The sequence below is a fragment of the Corvus hawaiiensis genome, chromosome 16 (genome assembly GCF_020740725.1).
Source record: "Corvus hawaiiensis isolate bCorHaw1 chromosome 16, bCorHaw1.pri.cur, whole genome shotgun sequence".
In the NCBI taxonomy this organism is placed as follows: Eukaryota; Metazoa; Chordata; class Aves; order Passeriformes; family Corvidae; genus Corvus; species Corvus hawaiiensis.
The window spans coordinates 15,684,033-15,705,241 of record NC_063228.1 but is presented as its reverse complement, the minus strand read 5'-3'; the positions used below and the strand labels follow the sequence as shown (position 1 = coordinate 15,705,241).

Sequence of the window (21,209 nt, the reverse complement as noted above, 5' to 3'; positions counted from 1 at the left end):
CACCACCAAGCCGGCTCCGCCTGTTGCAGTCAATGATTGCAAACTTTCAAGCCTGGAGTCAAATTTTAACTTTTCCTGTCAAAACTCTGAACAGCACAATCACCAGCTAGACAGGGATGTTGGATTTACTCAGAATAAGGCTTTCCATTTAAATTAAGGCCAAAGATTTCCCCCAGGTTACAGCAATTTAATTAAAACAAAGTCAAAACAAACCTCTAAAACGTCTGAAATGCTAGTTGTGTAAAATTAAAACCTCCAGGACTGCCAGAGTACAGAGCCCAAATAGCACCCAAGGGAAAACAAATACTTCGACTTATTTCAGGAAAATAAGACTGACAAAGCAGATCACATCCAATCCTTCACAATATAGGCAATATGTTTAAAGCCCCATTGGGCAGGACAAAGACAATTACCCAGATGGTCAGAGCCACCAAAATGAGAAGCTGCATAGTGAGACTCCTCACCTGAGAGGAGCTCTGCTGCCGTACAGCTCCAAGGCACTGCTGTCCCTGCTCACATGCCCACGTGCAGGCAGCAGGGACAGAGCTCCAGTCAGCGAGCTGCTCAGGGCACTCACAGCAGCTCCCTGAGCTCTGCCACCTCAGGGACACCCACAGGCCCTGGAAGTTGGTGGGATTAGCTGTGCATGGGGCAGCCACACACCGGGGTCCCAGGAAGCCCCCCATTCTCCAGTGTGAGCCCTGAGGAACCCGACTGCTTCCAGGACTCTGCCCCACATGCTCACGTCATGCTCACGCCAGGAACACATGGTTCAAACCCGACACCACAGCCCTGTGTGGTGAGACCAGGGTTTCGCTGCTGTGGAGAAAGGAGGCAGAGGAGGAGGGAGACCCTGGCATCCTGCACCATCTGCAGCATCAGCCCTTCCCACCTCTATTCCTACCTTTACCCCGCTGCTGCCTTCAAAGGGTGCTGCCGTGCTGACAGAGGGAAGAGAAACCCCAGGGAGGTGTCTGTGCAGGCTGATGGGAACTGGTTGGTGTCCCACTGTGAAACTCACACCAGCACAAGCAGAAAGGAGCAGAAATGAGTCAGCTCAGCTGATCTGCTCTGAACCAAAACATAGCCGAGTCCAACCACACTTCCTCAGCACCGGAGTGAGCTGACTCATCCCATGGCCACGAAAGCACTGCACCCGACACAGGGGCAGGGGAGGAGGGGGCTCCTTCCAGGGCTGAGGGGTTTGGACCTTGCCCCAGCACCCACCAGGGGATGAGCAATGTGAAGTTGTGCCCTGAGGAGCGAGACAACACTCCAGCCCTGGCAAAGCATCCTAGGATCCTGCCAGAGCCTGGACCACACCAGGAAAGGCCCCATAACTACTGCACATCCAGCACATGCAAACCCCAGCATCTAAGTGCTGGCTGGCCAGAGGGTTTAGTCAAGGGAGTTTCTGCCAAACAGTCAGGGTCAAGGATCCACTGGGTTCCCTCCATAATTCAGTGCCCTTCCCTAAAGAGAGGGGGCAACAGCTGTAAGGCAACACCTTTTACATACACCCCCCTGGGGTCTGTCAGGCTGTGCCAGGACACAGGAGAAGCAGAGCACACCTTGCCTGCAGTGTGGAGGAAGGAGGCCCAGCATGGCAGCCACGTTCCACAGCAGAAAACCCCCCAAACTGCCAACCTCATGAGGTCAATGTGGTGAGAAGAATAACTCACAGCACGTGCTCTGCACAGACACTGCTAGGCACTTTCCTCACTGACAGGAGGGAAACACCTTCTGCTCAAAAGAGAAAGCAAATCAGAAATTGAAACTTCTACATCAGTTACCAGCTGCCATGGGAGAGGAGATGGTGGAGCACAAGGCACTGAGGTCAGTGCTTCTCCCTGTCAAATACCTAAACGCAGCATCAGAAGTGTGCGACAGAACAGGCTCCTTCCTACACCTGCTCTCATCAGTGTACGAACACACAGGCTGCCTTCAGCTAAAATGCCAAGGAATTCATCCCTTTGTCACCCCAAATGAGAAAAAAAGCTTGAAGTACCCCAAAGATTTGTTCATCACCTTTGTTAATCATTCCTGTGAACCTCAGCTCAGCCCAACACGCACCTCTGCACAAGCAGAGACACCACCACACCTCAGCCCATCTCTCAGCGCACAGGCGGGACCAGCACCACGGTACCTGTGGGGTTGAGCAGCCTCACTGTCCCATGCAGCAGCTGGCAGCAGCCAGGACATCTCTGCCAGCACATCAGGCAGCTCTGGGAGCTGTGCTGTGGCCCCTCAAACGCTGGAGAGCCCCATCCCACGTGTCTGCCTCCCCCCGGGCAGCACGGCCGGGTCTCTCGCTGCCCAAGGCTTGCAGAAGACACAGGTGGGACTCACGGGGAGCATCATGACAGCAGCACAAACCTGCACTTCCCACTTCCTCCCTGGGTGCCAGCCCCCCAGGCTCAGCCATGGCAGATGAACTAACTGGGGCAGAGAGCCGTCCTTCGGCCACAGGCTCCCGGCCGGGCTGCCGGGGGCAGGCAGAGCTCAGTGGTGCAGCTCGGCATTGTGCAATCCCCACATGACAAAAATCGGGATATGTCCCCTCCCACAGGCCAGCAGGCAAAACTCAAGGTGCTGCTTTCCCTCCCAGGTGGGGCTCAGGAAAGTCTCTTGAGCCACTTCCAGGGCTGGAGCCCCTCTGCTCTGCAGCCAGGCTGGGAGAGCTGGGGGTTTTCACCTGGACAAGAGAAGGCTCCAGGGAGAGCTCAGAGCCCCTTCCACGGCCTAAAGGGGCTCCAGGAGAGCTGGAGAGGGATTGGGGACAAGGGATGGAGGGACAGGACACAGGGAATGGTTTCCCACTGCCAGAGGGCAGGGCTGGATGGGAGATTGGGCAGGAATTGTTCCCTGGGAGGGTGGGCAGGCCCTGGCACAGGGTGCCCAGAGCAGCTGTGGCTGCCCCTGGATCCCTGGCAGTGTCCAAGGCCAGGCTGGACATTGGGGCTTGGAGCAGCCTGGGACAGTGGAAGGTGTCCCTGCCCATGGCAGGGGTGGGATGGGGTGGGATGGGATGGGATGGGATGGGCTTTAAGGTTCCCTCCCACCCAAACCATCCTGGGATTCTACTTTACTGCATGGTCGTCCCAGGTGCCAACGGCTCCTACCTGGTGCCAGGCTGGTTTGGGGGCACAGAAGAGGTTTCCCCAGCTGTAACACCTCAACAGAAAAAGGAGAAAAACAAGAAAAAGGAAGGAAAAAAATAAGATTGCATCTTAGCCCATGTTGTCCAGTGCTGGATGTCTCTGCTTTGGTCCCCCCAGCTCAGGCAGCAGCTCTCTGCACAGTCTCATCCTCTGTCAGACCCTGAAATCCACCTCAGCCTTCATTCCAGGGGAAGGAGCCAGCACCTTTGTAAGCTCCCAGTCTGCATCCACAAGTGTCAGCTGGGGCCTGGGGCATGCAGGGAAAACTCCTCACTCCCAAAGGCCTCAAAAGAAATTCTGGAAAAAGAAGTCACAATCTCACCAAAATCAGGAGCCCTTATCATTCCCTTCAGAGTTGTTCCAAATCACCTGGATCTGCCCACGGCAGCCCTCTGGCAACACATAAAAAGCAAAAGCTGAACACAGGCAGACACATTTCAAAGGCAGAAGCTGATGGGTTTCCCTGGTGCAGCCTCACATGGCTCATCTCCATGGGTCCCACCACAGCTCTGCCTTCATCTCGGGGCCATCCCTACAGGAAGCAGCAGCTTTGGGATGTTCAGCAAACCCCTGGGGCTCCTTCACATCAGCTGCTGCAGAGCATGGACAGAGCAGGGCCACAGAGTGAGGGTAACCAGCACCCATGTGCTGTCCTGCAGCACTCAGGCTGCCAAACACAGTCTGGGACTTTCTCACTCTAATATCCTCAGGCTCTGCCCAGCTGGGCCATGGCTCCAACTCAGCTGTGTCTTTCCAGCCACTCATTTTCCAACAAAGCTTAGCCTTCCCTCCCTCTGCAGTGGAACCCAGGCCCCCCTCTGCTGTGGGGGCCACTGCAGCACTGGGCACTGCAGTGGAACGTGGCAATCCATGCCCTCAGCCTCCTTGTTCACCAGACATTTGGCCACAAGTGGGTGGGAGCTAAAGAGGTCAGGGGATGATTTTCTGCTTGGTGCTCGCAGCAGGGCTGGGAAAGGTGTCCCTGCCTGCCTGGACAGGGACAGGATGCTGCTCAGAGCCCACGGGGTGACCACGCAGGAATGCTGCTCGGCAGGACCGACCTCCCCAACCCCACACCAGCAGCTTAAAGCAGGAATAATGCACCAGGGAAGCAGCTCTTGTCCTGCAGGAGGGACAGGCACCAGGACAACGTGACCCACGTCCTCCCTGGTGCAAACAGCTTGGCATCTCTCGTGCCACCCCCAGGGATGCAGAGCAGGCAGGGTACATACTCATTATGGACAAAGCCCCACACACATCCAGGAGAACGTGTTTTAAAAGGTCGCTCTGCATCTCAGGCATGGAGCAGAGAACTGCAAACAAGCACTGAAGGTGGCAAGTACCAGAGGACATCAGACAGGCCACACTGTCACTGCTGGCAGGCCGGTGGTGTCCCAGCCAGGCGGAGATGGGAGCTGCCAGCAGAGCAGCCAGACCCGTGAACACTCATGGATGAACGTGCTTGGAACAGCACGAGCAGCCCCACGGGGCTCAGGAATTAGATGAAGCGATAATAGGGCAGCTCTGGCACTTGGAGCAGCTTTTCTGCTACAGACACTCAGCCCAGAGCACGGGAATGGCGGTGTCTGAGCCAGGTGTCACCCGTGGGGCACATGTGCCACACGGGGTGCCACTGCCTGGGAGGTCGGTCATGGCTGAAATCCGTCTGAATCGCCTCGAGACGCAGGCAGTGAGTCCAACCCCGGAGCAGGATAAGGGCCAGGACTCCTCTGGCCCTGGATTACATCCTGGCATCGCAAGAACCCAGCCATGGGAACACAGAGAGGTGCTCAGAGCTAAGGCTTTTTCAAGGCACCAAGATGTAAATAGATGTAGATAACATGAAAATGAAAAATAAATAAATAAAGATGCAAAGCATCTTTTTCATCCACAGAAAAGCCTCATGCAGAACTACACCCTACAGGAGCCAAGATGTGCAAGCCAAGCTTAATAACCCTTCCTCCAGCCTCACAGCTCTGGTGACCAGGGATGTCCAGGCTCCCCAGGGAATGGGCACAGCCCCGAGGCTGCCAGAGCCCCAGGAGTGTTTGGACAGTGCTGCCAGGGATGCCCAGGGTGGGGTTGTTGGGGTGTCTGTGCAGGGCCAGGAGCTGGACTCAATGATCCTCGTGTGTTCTTTCCCACTCAGGACATTCCATGATTCTATGATAAGTCTGAAGATGGCCCAGCCATCCTCAAGCCCCTTTTCTTTGGGAAGCTGCATCCCCTGCTGAACTCTGCCTGATTTGCAGATGTGTCTTTGTTACCTGCCCACTATTTGCAGAGGAACACACCAGATTAAGGTGCCTCCCAGGCACCAGCTTTGAGTCTTTGATTTACTCTTTCATGGGTCACTGTCTCTGTAAATGTCTATCAAAGGCAGTTGCCAGCACACTCAACAGCTGCACCCGTGGCTGAGCACAAAAAATGAACAAGACTTTCCTCCCAAATTACTCCTGCCTCACAGAGAGCCTGAGAGGTCAGAAAGGAGGGGACAGGAAGGAAGAAAAGGTCAGTGCATGCAGCAAATGCAACATGAAGGTCAAATCAGCACAAGCAGGATGGGACGGTGTGAGCTGGACCAGCACAGCCCTCTCTCTCCCCTGCCCAGGAGCAGGGCAGGCAGCACCAGGCTCAGCAAAATGCCACCTGATTTCCAAAAGGCATTCTATAGAAAGAGCTACCAAAAATGACAGTCAGCAACCCCGAAACTCTTAAGAAATTGGGGCAAGCAAGGATTTTTGAGGATGGAAAGAAAAGAAATCACAAGCAGAAGCAACCTGCTGGAACAGGGTTTTTGGTAGCAGCCTGCAACAGCACATCCCAAATCCCATGCAGTCTATCTCCCGTTGCTCCAGCTGATGTGACCCAAGTACACACAGCACAGAGAGGATCCTGCTTCCCTGGCACACAATGGATATGGCATTACAGCAAAGGGCAGGGAGAAAGCAGAGGAGCAACGAGGCCCTTTGCCACCCCAGCTCCCTTCCAAAGGCTCTGACTGCACCAGCTCCAGCTGCTCCGAAGGGGAAAGCCTCTCGGGTAACATTAGGGCTGTACAAGAGCTCCACAGTAAAGGCAGGGAGCCTGACTGTTCTCCCTTAGCAGCTGGCTGGACTAAAGATTTCATGCAATGGGTCCCTTTGGAAAAAATTACACAGGCTATTAAGAAAGATGTGCCTCTCATCTGATGAAATCCAGCAAACACTGCAGCTATCTGGGCACCCGGGCGGCTCTGTGGAGCAAAGGAAAAGCTGCAGTCGCTCTCGTGAGCCCTTTCTGGATGCAGGAACCAATGGGCAAAGCAGCAGCTCCATTAGCAGTAAAGCAAATGTGCAGAGACAGCCGTGCTGTGCCTGTGCAGAGTGAGGTGGACCTTGATTCCAAGGGAAGAAGCAAAGGAACGCTCAGCAGCGATCGTTCGCTGGTTCCCGCTGGAATCCAGCGGCTCCCGGGGCTGCAGGAACAGGACAAACAGCCCCAAGCCAGGGGCAGCACGGACCTCACAAGGTCTTCCTTCCCAGAGGAAAGTGAGTGACACGGCCATCCCCCTCGAGACCGGGGCACTTTGGGAACCCAAAGCACCTGCTGGTGCTTGTCCTGACAGGCAGGCAGGAATTAACCCCAGCTCCCTCACCCAGAGCTGACGGGACCAGAGGAGCACAGGCTGCCACAGCATCAGGAACATCAGATGCTAAAGAACCTCACGGCTTTGGGGAGATAACCCAGTTTAGTGCAGCATTATTGAGGGTGTAGCCAGCGCCATTTCCTAAGCAGCACAGACTACATTAAACTGGACTCTGCCATCCCTTCAGTGTTCAGCACCTTCACAATGGAGCCTGAGCAGTTAAACATTGGACTTGTCCAGAGGAAGCAGATGCAGGGGAAGAGTTCACATGGCAGAGCTCCCACTGGCGTTCACAGAGCCCTTCTGCAGAGCAAACCCATCCACCCAGCACAAGGCACCCGCAGGTAATTGTCCCAGGGAACCAGAGCTGGCACCCTGGGCTCGCTCACAGATGCAGGGAGCATTTCCAGGTCCTGAGTGTGAGTTTCCAGGTCCAGCCACCCGCACACCTCACACTCTTTCCTGCTCTCTGGGCGTACAGCTGCCAATTCCCACTCCTTTCCAAGGGAACCTGTTGGCTTGGATGCCGTGCCAGGCTCCACTGCAGAGATGCAGGTGCCTTCACAAGCACACAAGGTGTGCAGGAGGGTTACACTCGTGGGTAACGCTCCTCTGCAGCAGATCTCCAGTGCAGTCTGCTTCCCATGTGCTGCACACACCTGGAGACAGGTGCTTGAAGCAACCGCCCCCACCACCTTCACTGCTGTGGTGCTTTGCTGCTTGGAAAGGCCATTCCACAGCCCCAGCCTGGCTCTGGGAACATCCCATGCAGCCAAGCACGACCCTGTGGTGTGGTTCCCCATGCTGCAGGGCTGGGCTCAGTTCCATAAACACAGCCCGTCCTTCACTCATTCCCCACACTGTCCTCATCCTCCAGATCCTCCCAGCTTTCCGCAGCAGGGTAAAGCTGAGGCACTCCCATCCTCTCCCAACCCTTCCTCACTCCCTTCAGATCCCTCATGGCTCAGGAGCTTGTGTAAAAGCTCCTGCAGGACCCGGCTGAGGGTGGACTCACAGAAGGAAGTAACAGCTAAAATTCAGTTGCTCTGATCCAAGCAAGGATGCTCACAGATTTCCAAACTCCAGTGGGGAGAGAAGTTGGAAGAATTGGAACACAGATGCCTGCAGACTGCCTGGGATGATGACTCGGTGTGAAATGCCAACTCCTGCCATCGGTGCGGGAGGCATGGGCAGGCTGGGGGGCACTGCCCTAGGCTGGCCCTTCGGGGTGACAGCAGCTCCTTATCTATGTCCCCCAGCTCATGGGGGCTGGCTGCAGGCAGAGCACTCCTCACCGCTGTGTGTTTGTGCTACATGCACCAGCATGGATCCAGCAGAGAAACTCCTCCCCAAAGCCACGGTACTGCCCACGCACCCCATGACAGCAACTGGGTTTGGGGAGAGCCTCAGCACCCAGCGACTGCAGCCCCAGGAGCAGCCCCAGCAGCTGCACACCCCTGTTTATCAGCCACACGTGTCAGCTTTGAACACTGGTGCTTTTGGCAGCTCCCTGTGGCCAAGGAGAGAGTGCAAACACATCCCACTGCTCAGCTGGTGAGCAGCTATTTGCAGGTTATTAATAAATCATTTACTGTTTATTGCAATCATTCTGCCAAAACACAAACAAAGAGCATTGCAGTCACTACCAGCAAAGCTGCCTGTTCACGCAGGTCAGGGAAACAGACGTTTTGGGTATTGCCTTCTGAAAAGGCGGTGTACAGAATCTTGGGTGGCCCAGGCTCCTCCAGCTGTGCCTGCACGGTGGTGTCCAGGACAAACTCTGCCTCCTGCCAAAACCCTGTGCAGAGGAACAGACAGCAGCAAAACCACCCCATGCAGAAGCTCTCCTGAGGAGCTCATCTTCTCTCCAGTCACTTTTTGCCAGGGCTGCAGGGAACCCAGCAGGGCTGTGGGTCTCTCCCCCACCTTCCCACCACTGCAGCGAAGGACCAAGCCCCCGAGTCATCCCCAGCACTGCAGATGAGTCCAAGGGCCGCTGACAGCATCTTCACCCTGCTTCCTCCCAAAACACCATGGGAAAAGCATAGGAAGGAAAGAAACTGCCAACCTGCCCTTACTTCGCTGATAAACAGGGAAGCCGCTTTCATCAGCACATCAAGAGCCTGTGGAGATCAAGGAAATATATTCCTCCATACACTCTCCGGGGCATGGAGCTATTTGCAACCTGAAAAACAGCTGCTGTCACTGCACATCTGAGGAATGATCCTGAGTACAACAACGTGGCTTTAAAGGAACAACTGCTACCCACACTGCAGCTTGTTGCATGCTCCCTCCAAAGTGGCTCTGGATGGACTGGAAAGGGATGTGCAGGCATGGCTGCAGGGAGCACCAGCACCATCCCAGCCACAGAGACAGGGCACACAGATCCCCCAAACCCCAGCACTGCCACCAGATCTCTGCGGATCTGCTGCTGGCAGCCCCTCTCCAGGGGACTCCAGAGATCCCTGTGGCCAAGGCGCTCTGTGAAAGCCCCGGCCAAGGTGGAGGTGCCCACCCCAAACTCGGATGCTGAGACAGGGCCTTGGGGACATCAGGCACAGGGACCTCCAGGGAGGAGGAACAGCAGCACGAGCTGAAATTGTGCCATCGAAGACCAGAATTAGGTTTTCTGCTTAAACAGAGTGAAAACAAATAAAAGGACCAGAGCAAGACACAGCTACATCATTATGTGCTCCCCAATAGACACCTGCACAGAGGATGTGCCCAGGGGACACCTGGGGACAGACCAGCACCTGTCCCCAAGCCAGGAGCCCTGAGCAGGTTGGCCTACAGTGCTAGGAGCAGATGTTACCCTCCCTCCCCATACTCCCTGAATAATTAATCCTAATAATTTAGTCAAGCCTTTAACTAAGCCAGATCAGCAAATGTAGTAAGGAATTTCTAGGTCAGAACTACAAGAGCTGGGGATGGGAAAAAAAAAGGAAAAAGAGCCTCAATGCTCTGCCTCCTGCTCATTCCCAAGGGATTATTAGCACCCTGCTCTGCCTTTCCCTACCACAGCCGGCACCTCCGTAGCAAGAGCTTAGATGGGAGTCACACCTTGTCATCTTGACATCTCTGACACCTCAGCTGCCTCTGACACCACCTAAGAGCACATTTCTGTGCAGAGCATCTCTCTCCATCTCGTACAGCCCATTCCCAGCACCGAGAGGAAAGCACCCCATGACAATCATATTTGTTAAGTCCCTCATGCTTCAACGCCTTTGATATTTTAACCACCATCTTCTGCAGAGGCATTTTTCCCTCTCTGCAGAGCTGTAGCCCAGGGATGGAGCTTGCAGCAGAAGCCCCAGGAGCACCAGATTTCATAGCACCAGAGAAACAGCAGCCTCCATGAAGCCTCTCTCAGCCCACCCATGTGGTACCATCCATCACTGTGCCCGGCAGCACAAGGGGCAGGCAGGTGAGCTGGCACAAGGGACAGCAGCAGCTCCCACAGGGCACTGGGGACAGATGCTCCTTCAGCAGGAGCTGTATCCAATGTTCCAAAAGCACGAGGTCTGTCCTCCTCAGGAGACAACCCTCGTGAAAATTAAGAAGTAATTCTACAAAAAGATGGAATTTCCACAAGATAGATACAGGTATTTGGCCACCCAAAAGAGTCTGGTGCTGAGTGAAGAGCACACAGAGCTGGGCTGGAAGAAGGGCAGCAGGATCAAGACAGAGAGGAGGGTTGAGCTTAGGTGAGGGGTTCCAGCAGTGCATGCCATTCCCACAAGTGCCAGAGCCATAGCAGCAGCAGTGCCTCGCTGCCCTCTCGTGTCCCCACCCCACACACCATGGGGACATAACCCACTTCCCCCTGGGGACCCACCCTGCAACAGCTCCGGTCTCCTGCTACTCCCTTCTCTCCTCCCACCTTCATCGGGAAAGCAGGGGGACTGCATGGGGGATCAGAGACTGGGGCAGTGCTTGCAGTTTCCCAGTTCTCAAGGAAAGAGTTCACCCTAAAATCCCACTGTGGGAGCATGGAAGAGGGGGCAGAGGGCTCTAGTGACAGCAGCCAGCCCCGCCCCCAACATCCCCATGCAGACAGGATGCAGGAAAGAAACAAGAGGGATCAGACTCCTGCCCAGAGCCTGGGGTGGAGGGGCCCAGAGAAACCTGCTCTCACCTTTGCTCAGGCATTAAAACAACCCTGACCACCATTCCTACAACCTCTGGGCACAGGCCCAGCCCCAAGGAGGTGTTCACAGGCAGATCCAAAGAGGAAGGGTGGCAGAAACCAGGCAAGAGACACAGCCCATGGTGTGCCCACCTGCCATGTGCTGCTTTGTGCCACCTCCTCCTGCAGCGGTCACAAAGACCACATTGCCCACAGGCCTCTCCTCCCAAGCTCTCCCTGAGCACACACCTGCTTGTCTCTTCCTTCGGGTTAACCTGAAGGATGCTGCAGTCCATACTCACACTTGGAGAACACACAGCACACATGCCCCAAGGCCCCGTGTGGATCCACAGCCACCAAAGCCCCTGTCCCAGCTCCAGCACCCCCAGCTTGTCCCTGCACTATTCACGGGTTGGTTTTTACACCTTCTGCTGCAGTCTGAGACAGATAGGACAAAGGCAGAGCAGAGGAGGGCAGGGAGTCAGGGAGCAACAGCGCAGAGGGCTGGTCCCCACAGCTGGCGAGTTGCACACTCTCCAAGGGGCTCCATCCCTCCACCCCGTGGCAGGAGCACTAAAGCCCTGCTGGAATGGGGATATCCAACACTCCTTTCGCTCACCCACATGGCAGCAGTGCAGATGGCAAAGGCTGAGCTTGGTGCAACTCCATCCGAGCAGGACCCCGTGCCCTTGGGATGAATCCTCCTCCCTGCTCTGGGGGATGGGCAGCCAGGGGACAGCTCCCTGCGGGGACAGACGGGCAGCAGGGCTGGGGTCAGCACAGCAGCTCTGTGCCCCCCAGCAGTGCCTGGCTCTCGGGGGTGCTGGGGACCCAGAGCAGCAGCAAGGGGGGGCATAGCCAGCACCCCCTGTCTGTCCCCCCAGGGAGGCGGGGGTGGCCACAGACAACGCCAGCATTGAGCAGCCACTCGCCCCAGCCCATCTGCAGTTCCAGGAGCCCGGGGCACACAAAGCCAGCGCTGGGCCATGGCGAGCCCTGCCAAGGCAGGGACACAGACCCGTCTTTGTGTCTGCAAAGGCAAAGTTAGCTTTGGGGAAAAGATGAGAGAGAGCTCCACCACTGGAGCCCGTGCTTTGGCTGCTTTTCACCCGGAGGTGGTAACCCACATGCAGAGGCAGCAGAAGTGTCCAGCACTCCCCTTTTCCTGCCTGCCCCACTCCCGAGACCACACAGGGGGCCCACCACAGGTACCCCCTCGTGCAAGGACCTGGGGCACACAGAGGGGCCATGAGAGCACACTCATCTCAACAGAAGATCAAGCCAAGAGGGGTTTCATAGAATCACAGAATGGTTTGGGTTTGGGTTGGAAGGGATCTTAAAGCCCATCCCATTCCACCCCTGCCATGGGCAGGGACACCTTCCACTGTCCCAGGGTGCTCCAAGCCCCAATGTCCAGCCTGGCCTTGGACACTGCCAGGGATCCAGGGGCAGCCACAGCTGCTCTGGGCACCCTGTGCCAGGGCCTGCCCACCCTCCCAGGGAACAATTCCTTCCCAATATCCCATCTAACCCTGCCTCTGGCAGTGGGAAGCCATTCCCCCTTGTCCTGTCCCTCCATCCCTTGTCCCAAGTCCCTCTCCACCTCTCTTGTAGCCCCTCCTCTTGTATGGTTTGACACATCCCAGCTTAAATCCCTCTATCATCCCTGTTTCTGTTTTGCCCTCAGACTGGCAGAGAGCCAGCGGCTCCAAAGAGCTCCTTCAGGGGAGCAAAGCCAAGCAGGGCCTGTGCTCCTGCCCTTGGACCTGGCCCATCCTGTCCCTCCCCAGCACTTACACTTCACATCCCTGCCAGCAATGATTTCCATATGCAGAAAAACAAACCCCCAAGCACAACAGGTTTGATCCCACTTCCTTCATTTCCCAGCTCTGGGATGAGAGCTGCCCTGCTGCCCGTGAGCCAGCAGCCTGTCCTCACTGCTGCCCATGTCACACAACAGCACACGCACTGCCTTTCCCCCACACCCTGAGGTCACTCTCAGGTGATCTTAGCACGGATCTCACAGGTGGGAACATTTAGCAGTGGCCACTGCTGGCTGCTGAACTGCCAGGACAGCTCAGCCCAGCACACACTTCCCAAGGGATCCTCCCTGAAAAGGCAAACCCTCGTCGCAACTTAATGCGAAAAACAAGACCAAGTATAAAGAGAATCAGGAAGAACTGTTTTTCCCACTCTGGAAAGTGGACATGATGGATGGAGATTAAACAGATGTGTTTAACCACTGCTGCAGTGAAACTGCCAGCTGTGACCGTACCTGGTTCTCGTACAGACCCCAGTGCTCACACCTTCCCCAGTCACAGCCAGTTCACACAGCCTTACTCCCACTAAAAACCTGCCCAACAACCCCCACAGCTCCCACCACGTCCCAGGAGTGCTGTGCTGGTGCTTGTCAGGCTGTATGAAAACAGCGAAAGGCAGGGAAAGGCTGCAAGTGCCCAGCCCTGGCATCACCCATGGGTGAGGCAGGGTCTGTCCCTACAGTCTCTCCCCTATTTCTCCCTGCAATACAACAATGGAACTCGGGCACGGTGCACACCAAACGCTCACACTGGAGGGCCGGGTGTTGGCTCGGCTTCCCCAAAACCAGCAGAGCTCTTCCACCAGCCACCCCTGAGGGAAAGGCAGGGAGCGTGGCCTGACTCACCCTTTGGCAGGGTCCATCCCACCCCTCACCCCAGAGACTGTCTCAGCACCTCCTCCTGGGCTCTGGGTGGCCGAGAGTCCATGTGCCAGCACACAGCCACCCGTGCTCTGCCTCCCAGCCACTGCAAGAGACAGACATGGACACGCTGCCCAGCAGCGACCCAGACAAGCCCACACAGCCAGGAGCGGGTCAGGGAGAGCTGAGGGACACCCGAGTCCTGCACAGGAGAGCAGCCCCATGCACAGCACAGCTGAGCTTCCCACCCACACAGGGACACAAACCCCAGGGACCTCTGGTCCAGCACTGTCGCATCCAGTGGCTTCAGCTCACCCCATCTCTCAGGTCTGAGCAATAAGCTCAGTTTAAAGGAACTTAATGGCCTTAGCCTGAAGGATGGAAGGTTTAGATTGGATACCAGGAAGAAACTCTTCCCTGGGAGGGTGGGCAGGCCCTGGCACAGGGTGCCCAGAGCAGCTGTGGCTGCCCCTGGATCCCTGGAAGTGTCCAAGGCCAGGCTGGACATTGGGGCTTGGAGTAACCTGGGACAGGGGAAGGTGTCCCTGCCCATGGCAGGGTTGGAATGGGATGGGCTTTAAAGTCCCTTCTGACCCAAACCATTCCATGACTCTGTGATCCCAGCAGCCATGAGCCTGAGCACACCCTGTGAGGAGACAAACTCCCCTTCCTTGCTCTGATATTAAACCAGGATGTGCTGTCCTCTTTGGGGATGATTATCAATCACTGGATTGATGATAGATTGCATTAGCTAATGGATTACATTAATTTCTTATTCTGCAGTAAAAAGCAGATGTGTAAGAACTATGGGCTTTTACGTTCATATATCCTTTCTCCCCTCTATTTGGCACCAGCAGCCAAAATTTATTCCTGCTCCCTCCTGACCCCAGCAGACATGCACAGCTTGTCAAGAATGCCCGATGCATTCATTCACTGCCAAGCTGATGGTCATTTATTAATTACATGGCCTCATGCTCGTTAGCCTGGGGTGTTAAGAGAGGTGATGTGCCCTGTTTAGAAGCCAAGGCACAAGGACAAACTGCTGGGGAAAGAGAAATCTTCCCCAGGAGTGGGAACTGGTGTGGATGAGTCACACAAAAGGGGGAAAAAGCCCAGCACCACACACCCAGGCTGTCCTGGCTCTGAGCCAGCCTGCCCCTACAGAGAGCATGGGAAGGAAAGGGGCTGAATGGGCTGAGAGCATCAGCAGACACTGTTGTGGGCTGGAAGGGTTGCTGAAGGGAACAGCTGATGCACAGGGAGCCTCGGCCAGCAGGAGCCACAGCCCCTCTGGCAGCACACCCCTCTCATGGCACGGTGCAGGCTCCCCTGAGGGGATGCTCACTGGGATCATGTTAGCAAAAACCAGGGAAGTGCCAAAAGCTGTCAGGAGAGAAACCTTCAGCATCAAGTTTTCCTCCATTAGAGATAATGGAGGAAAACTCACCCACTAAAAAGAGGCCTCTCAGTGCTTTTTGTGCACAACATTGCTCCATTTCCCTCTGTTTCAGCTCAGGACACCTGTGCTTTTAGCCCCCAAAATCTGACATGCCTGTCACTCACTGCCTGTTGCACATTTGCCCTGTGACAGACAGAAAAAGGCAGCTGCCAGCTTTCAGCATCGCTGAATTTCAGACAAATCTGAGCCTGGCTTCAGTCTCCACAGTGCAACTGTGCTCCAGCATTTATATTCAAAGCAAATTTGTGGGGGGGGGGGGGAAACACAACAGAGAACATGATGTGCAAATCATTATTTTGCTTCACTAGAGCTGGACACTGATGCAAAAAGAATATTTGAATCACAGCTTCAGTCACACCTGTTAATCAGGGCTCCTGCTCTCACCCAGCCAGGACTGAAACTGGATTAATGCACACAACCAGTGAACTGCTTCCCTCACTCCTGGCCCAGCCGGGGCTGCCAAGGCAGAAGAAAGCATCTCCCAAAAATTATTTACCCTCAGAAAATCTTACAAACTCCAGGCCATGATGTCCCTGCCCATAGCAAGGGGGTGGATTGAGATATCTTCAAGGTCTCTTCTGCGACTCTATGACAATTGACAGGTGGAAGCCTGGAAACCCAAGTTTCAGCCAGAAGTATTTTTCTGGTTGTTAAGTGGAGACTGCAATCTCAGCCAAGCAGTTATGGATCGAATCACCATGTCTGGGAGACAGAGTGGAGAGAGAGGAGAAAGGTGTCAGGGAAACACAGCAAACGGGGTTTGCCCTTAAGCACAGGACAAATCTTCCCATTCATTACCCAATGTTAAGAAACACTTGGATAAATTAGAGATTGGAAAGTCGAGGCTGCAGAGCAGCTCTCTGATTTACTCTAAACTGACCTGCAAAAGAAAACATCCCATCTGCCCCTCGTGGTCACCCTCACCACACTGCAGCACCACCAGTAACATCCCCAGTGCAGGGCAGGGGTAGGCAGCTAATTACAAAACTGCTTTCCCCTCTCACCTTCTGAGCATCTCTCAGCCAAGGAGGGCTCTTCCCTGGCTTGCCTGGAAAGCTGGAACAAAGCTGAGGCATCCTTGGGCTCCCGGAGTACAGGGGAAGCACCAAATTTTTGACAAAGAAGAAAGTCTGGAAGAAAACTTCTGCACACTCAAGTGATGCAGATTGCAGAGAATTTAAAAGGCAAGATGCTGGCACAAAGAGGGCAGCGAGTGGGATGGGAGCAACTGCCAGGGCCATGAAGGGCATCCTGAGCATTCTCTCCACAGTGACTCTGCTCTTCCACCCGTGCTGCTCCTGCGGCCAGGGAGGGAGGATTGCTGGAGGCAGAGGACAACACCAAAGGGAATTGGGGACTCTGTGATAGTCCCACACACCGACAGACACACGGGGCCTGCGATGCTGAGGAGCCAAATCATAGAATCATGGGATGTCCTGAGTTGGAAGGGACCCACAAGGATCGTAAGTCCAATTTCTGACCCTGCACAGACACCCCAACAATCCCACCCTGGGCCTGGGAACATTGTCCAAGCGCTCCTGGAGCTCTGGCAGCCTCGGGGCCGTGCCCATTCCCTGGGGAGCCTGGGCAGTGCCCAAAACCCTGTGAGGGAAGGACCTTTCCTGATATCCAGCCTGACCCTGCCTGGCCCAGCTCCAGCCATTTCCTGTCCCTGGTCACAGAGAGCTGAGATCAGAGCTGCCCCCTCACTGCCCCTCGGGAGGAGCTGCAGCCCCGGTGAGCTCTGTGCTCCATCTTGGCAAAAGTTCCCTGCTGCTGTCACCACGGGACAGAGCCAAAGAGCAGCAAAGCTCTGCTACCACAAAACCTGGGTTACTCCTTCCCCTTTTCCAATGCTGCCACAGGATCTGGGAAATTGCTCTAGCAGACAAAGTCAAACTGTCCAGATGTGCATAGGACCAAAAGGATGCTCGCTGCAGGTTTGGTCCCCCGGTCTTGCAGCAGCTGCTTCCCAGAAGAGGATTTATCCCATTGATGCCTTAGGTGTTAACTTTCATATTTTTCAAATCCTGTACTGCCTGGTGTGTAACTGCAGTTTTGTGTGGCCTGTTAGCTGCTGCTCTCTCATGCTGGTTAGACATAACAAACCCTCTCTAGGTTTGCACTTCAAGGACACCTCGTTGTCCCAGGCCCCAAAATATGTAAACTAAAGCCTTTGAGAGGAGGGGCAAACTTGGGGTAATTACATCATTAACTGAAATTATAATTGGAGAATTAACCCCGATATGCAAATGGACCAAACTTCTAAAAGTGTGAAGAACCCAGGACCCAGGGTGCATCTTGGGTGTAGCCTTTTGACTGCCCAGGGTGTACCTTTGAAGGCTCTTCACATAAATACCTACACCTTTATTCTCTTATTTTTGTCTAGCCTCTGTTTTCAGGTAGCCACTTCAAGGCATCACCATACCCCAGGACATTAGCACTGAGGGCCAGGGATGCAAACCCACAGCCCACACAGGACCCTGTACAGGAACAGCCACACTTGTCTTCTTTCAAAAGAGGGTTTAGCTCATACAGTGCCCAGTCACTGCACTTTCAGCCAAATCTTTTGCAGTATTTGCAGAGTGAGGATCACTGGCCTGGCAACCACTTGTTTTTACATTAATGATTTTGACTTCTTTGCATAAAATGGTCCCAGCCAAGCAAAGTGCGGAAATAAACAGCTTCAGCAGGTTCCCTCAAAGAAAAGGGGAGAAAAACCCCTTTTGGCAAGAGCAAATACAGACCATTCAGGGATTCCTGGGAGCTTGGGTTGGTTTTGTTTGTCTGCTCTTGCTTTTAATTCATAGTCACTGAAAGAGTTTTGTGCCCTTAACTATTGCATGTGCCACCAGCTAAGCACTTAATGAGGAGGAAGTGAGACTTACTCAGTCCCTGCTCAGACGGGAGGAGGGAGATGCAGCCGTGCCAGCCTCTGCAGCCATCCTGATGCAGAGCAGCTGGCAGGAGCTGGCACAGGGCAGGACTCTCAATCCCTGCCCACCCACCCCGCTCTCTAAGGAGGGAAAGCTTCACACCACACCAGGTACCGGGGAACCCTTGTACCCCACCAGAGCCAGGGGAGGAGCCCAGTGTCCCTGGGCAGGGACAGCACTGATGTCACATGCACTGCACAGCCCTGCAGCCCTCAAAGGGGCTGCCCAAGGTGCCAAATCCCCTCACTCTTTCCAAGAGCAGGCACCTGGGAAAGATAAGGATGAAAACAAAATACAGAGAAGCTGTCAGGCTTTGTGTGGAATAAGAGCAATGCCATAAACTCTTGCCACAGCCACAGCCAGCTCGGGGTGGGGATCTGGCAGAGGACTGCTGCGAGTTAAAAAGTTTCCCCCAGCTCGGGGAGGGAGCAGAGCTGCACTTGTCCACAGGAAGGGCTACAGACACACTGCTCACAGGACAGCACAACACAACATCTCCTCAATACCACAGCAGAGGGGAAGAGACCAGCCAGCCAGTGCTGCACACAGCCTTTAAACCCCTTGGGCTGGGCTTTGCTCGCCAGGCTGAGATCAAAGTCACCTTGGTTTGAGAAGGCTGCTGCTCTGCTGTGGGTTAGACCCTCCAAGAGCAGAGCAGTAGCACCAGACCCACAGGACGAGCACAGGGGATGAGCCAGAATCCAAGAAGAGGAATTAACCCCACACCCCTCACAGGCAAAGGCATTTGGAGGAGCTCAGAGAGCCGATAGCTGCCAGAGACTGCCTGCCACGGCAGGGAGGACAGAGCCCGGCTCCTCTGCAGCCTCCCCTCCACGCTGCTGCCCAGCAGGAACGGGGATTGCTGCGAAGTCCATGTGAAACACTCACTCTGTTAGGATTGGCAAGCACTCAGGAAGTACTCAGGCTACTCCCTTGCCTGCCAACTCGAGGGGATGGAGAAAGCTCATTAAAGGCAAGACACAGTCTCTCTGGATGCAGAGCAAGGCAGGACGAGCCATCCCACGCACCCAGCAGCCCGTTTGGATGCGGAGCTGTCAGCCACACCCTGGCAGATGCAGGCAGGGTGGGCTGCATCACCATGTCCCCAAAATAGCAGCAGCTCTTGCATTTCATTCCCAACCAGAAGCCATGCCCTCCTCCTCCTTGCAAAGGCAGACAGCCCTTTGCCTTCAGAGCTGGCTCCGGAGGCTGCAGATCCCAGCTGGAGCTGTGAAAGGGGACCAGACCATGAAGAGCAGGGACCATGCCACGCTATAACAGTCGCAAGCTGCATGGAAGAGCCTTTGCTGCTTTTGTGCACAAACGCAAATTCTCTCTGTCCATGACCCAGCCACAGCCCTGGCCAAGCTGTCCCCAGCACCATGGCAGGACACGGCCGCCACACGTGGTCACAGCTGCTGCAAGGGGCACCGGCCACACCAGAGCGGCCACTGCCCAGGGTCTGCTTCAGTCGGGTTCCTCTGCCACAGACACAGAAGAGACATCCTAGGCACAGAGAAAACTCCAACCCCCGGGGAAAGCAAGCACTGTAACTCACATGGCTCCAAACAAGGCACCGGGAGGCCGTGTGTCCCTGGGCAGGGCCCAGCTCGCCGAGGAGCATGGCTGGGCTGCCTGCCTGATCAACACAGCCCAGCCCGACCACGCCCCTGCTCACCGGCACGACGAGGAGAATCATATTCCTCGGTTTTCAGCTTGGTTTTTCATGGCATCTCTTCTTGGTGGAAGAAAAGGGGCATCACGGGAGCTGTCAGTGATTCCTGTGTCAGAGCCAACACAAAGGAGCCACACACAAACCCCCACCACCGTGCCACGCTGCGGCACAGCCCTGCGGTTCCTGGGAACAGCCCGGCAGCCCAGGGCACAGCAAAGGAGCAATAGGAACGGGGCTACGTACTCAGCCCTGCGGCTCCTGGGAACAGCCCGGCAGCCCAGGGCACAGCAAAGGAGCAATAGGAACGGGGCTACGTACTCATCCTGCAGCGGGACCCCCGCGGGCCCCCGCGCCAGCCCGCGGCTCAGCCGGGAAGCGCAGGCTCCGTCCAGGTCGGTCGCGCCGAGGAGGGGTGGCCCGATGGAGGGATGTGGGAGCCACCTCAGCCTCCCGTCCTCATCACCACCAGCACCCCGCAGCAACAGCTTAATTCCCTGATGCAGGGAGACAGAAGAATCGGGAAGGTCTCCCGCCACCCAAGGTAAATGGCTGCTCACAAACACGGCCTGGCACAGCTGTGCTGCCCCGGCACTCGGAGCCCGGCTCCCTGCGACGCTCCGGCATGTCAGCAAGCAAATCCTCTTTGCCTATGGGCAAGGGAACTGTAGGGGGGAGGGAAAAAAAAGCATCAAGAAACTCTTTGTCTACAAACATCCCAGCCCGGTGCACGTGCAGTGTGAGCTTCCTGGCGAGGGCGGAGGGGGGGCCTGGACTCGGAGCCATCGTTTCCGTCTGCAGATCCCTCCGCTCACTTATTGTCTTCTAAAAATAAAAGTAAACACTGAAGAAGAGCTCTTTGTTTTTATTTCGGCTGTGTCAGAGAGATTTCTCTGATAGGAACAAGTTGTGGGGCCTCTTCCCAAACCTCTGGGAGCTTCCCCTGAGACCAGAGCCATGCTGAGGAAGCAGTGGGTGTCCCAGGGACTGGCAGGGAAGGAAAGCTGTTCTCTTTTCCCTCCAACCTGCAGCTGCTCACGGTGGGGATTGTAAATCCCAGAATGGTTTGGGAAGGGACCTTAAACTCATCCGGTTCCACCCCTCGCCCAGGGGCAGGGACACCTCCCACTATCCCAGGGTGTTCCAAGCCCTGTCCAACCTGGCCTTGGGCACTGCCAGGGATCCAGGGGCAGCCACAGCTGCTCTGGGCACCCTGTGCCAGGGCCTGCCCACCCTCACAGCCAAGAATTTCTTCCCAATATCCAATCTAACCCTACTCTCTGTCACTTTGAAGCCATCACCCTTGTCCTGTCACTCCATGCCCTTGTGATGGTGAGGATTACCTGCCCTGGGTTCCCACCTTTTCCCTCTGTTTCAGGTCAGAGAAGAGGCCATTGCCCAAAGTGCAGGAAACCTCAGTTTAAGCCACATCACTCCCCATAATAAAGCAGCAAAGCACAAGGAAAGCCAGGAAAGCCATTTTAACACATAAAATACATATATAAAAATATTGAGATATGCATGTATACCTCTTTGGTTTTGCTTCC

At 55.3% G+C, this 21,209-nt stretch overlaps 1 protein-coding gene across 2 annotated transcripts in view; it reads right to left on the bottom strand.

The window, feature by feature from the left end:
* LOC125334257 (ankyrin repeat and fibronectin type-III domain-containing protein 1-like) overlaps window positions 1–21,209 on the bottom strand; it is a 247,550-nt gene that overhangs the window by 201,490 nt on the left and 24,851 nt on the right. The window contains exon 1 of one of the 2 annotated variants that reach the window (XM_048320939.1): window positions 19,984–20,280. The exons of the other annotated variant lie outside the window; for it this stretch is intronic. The gene's annotated coding sequence lies outside the window, so the exon portion shown is untranslated. Of the gene's footprint in view, window positions 1–19,983; window positions 20,281–21,209 lie in introns of those variants that run through there. 2 annotated transcript variants of the gene reach the window in all.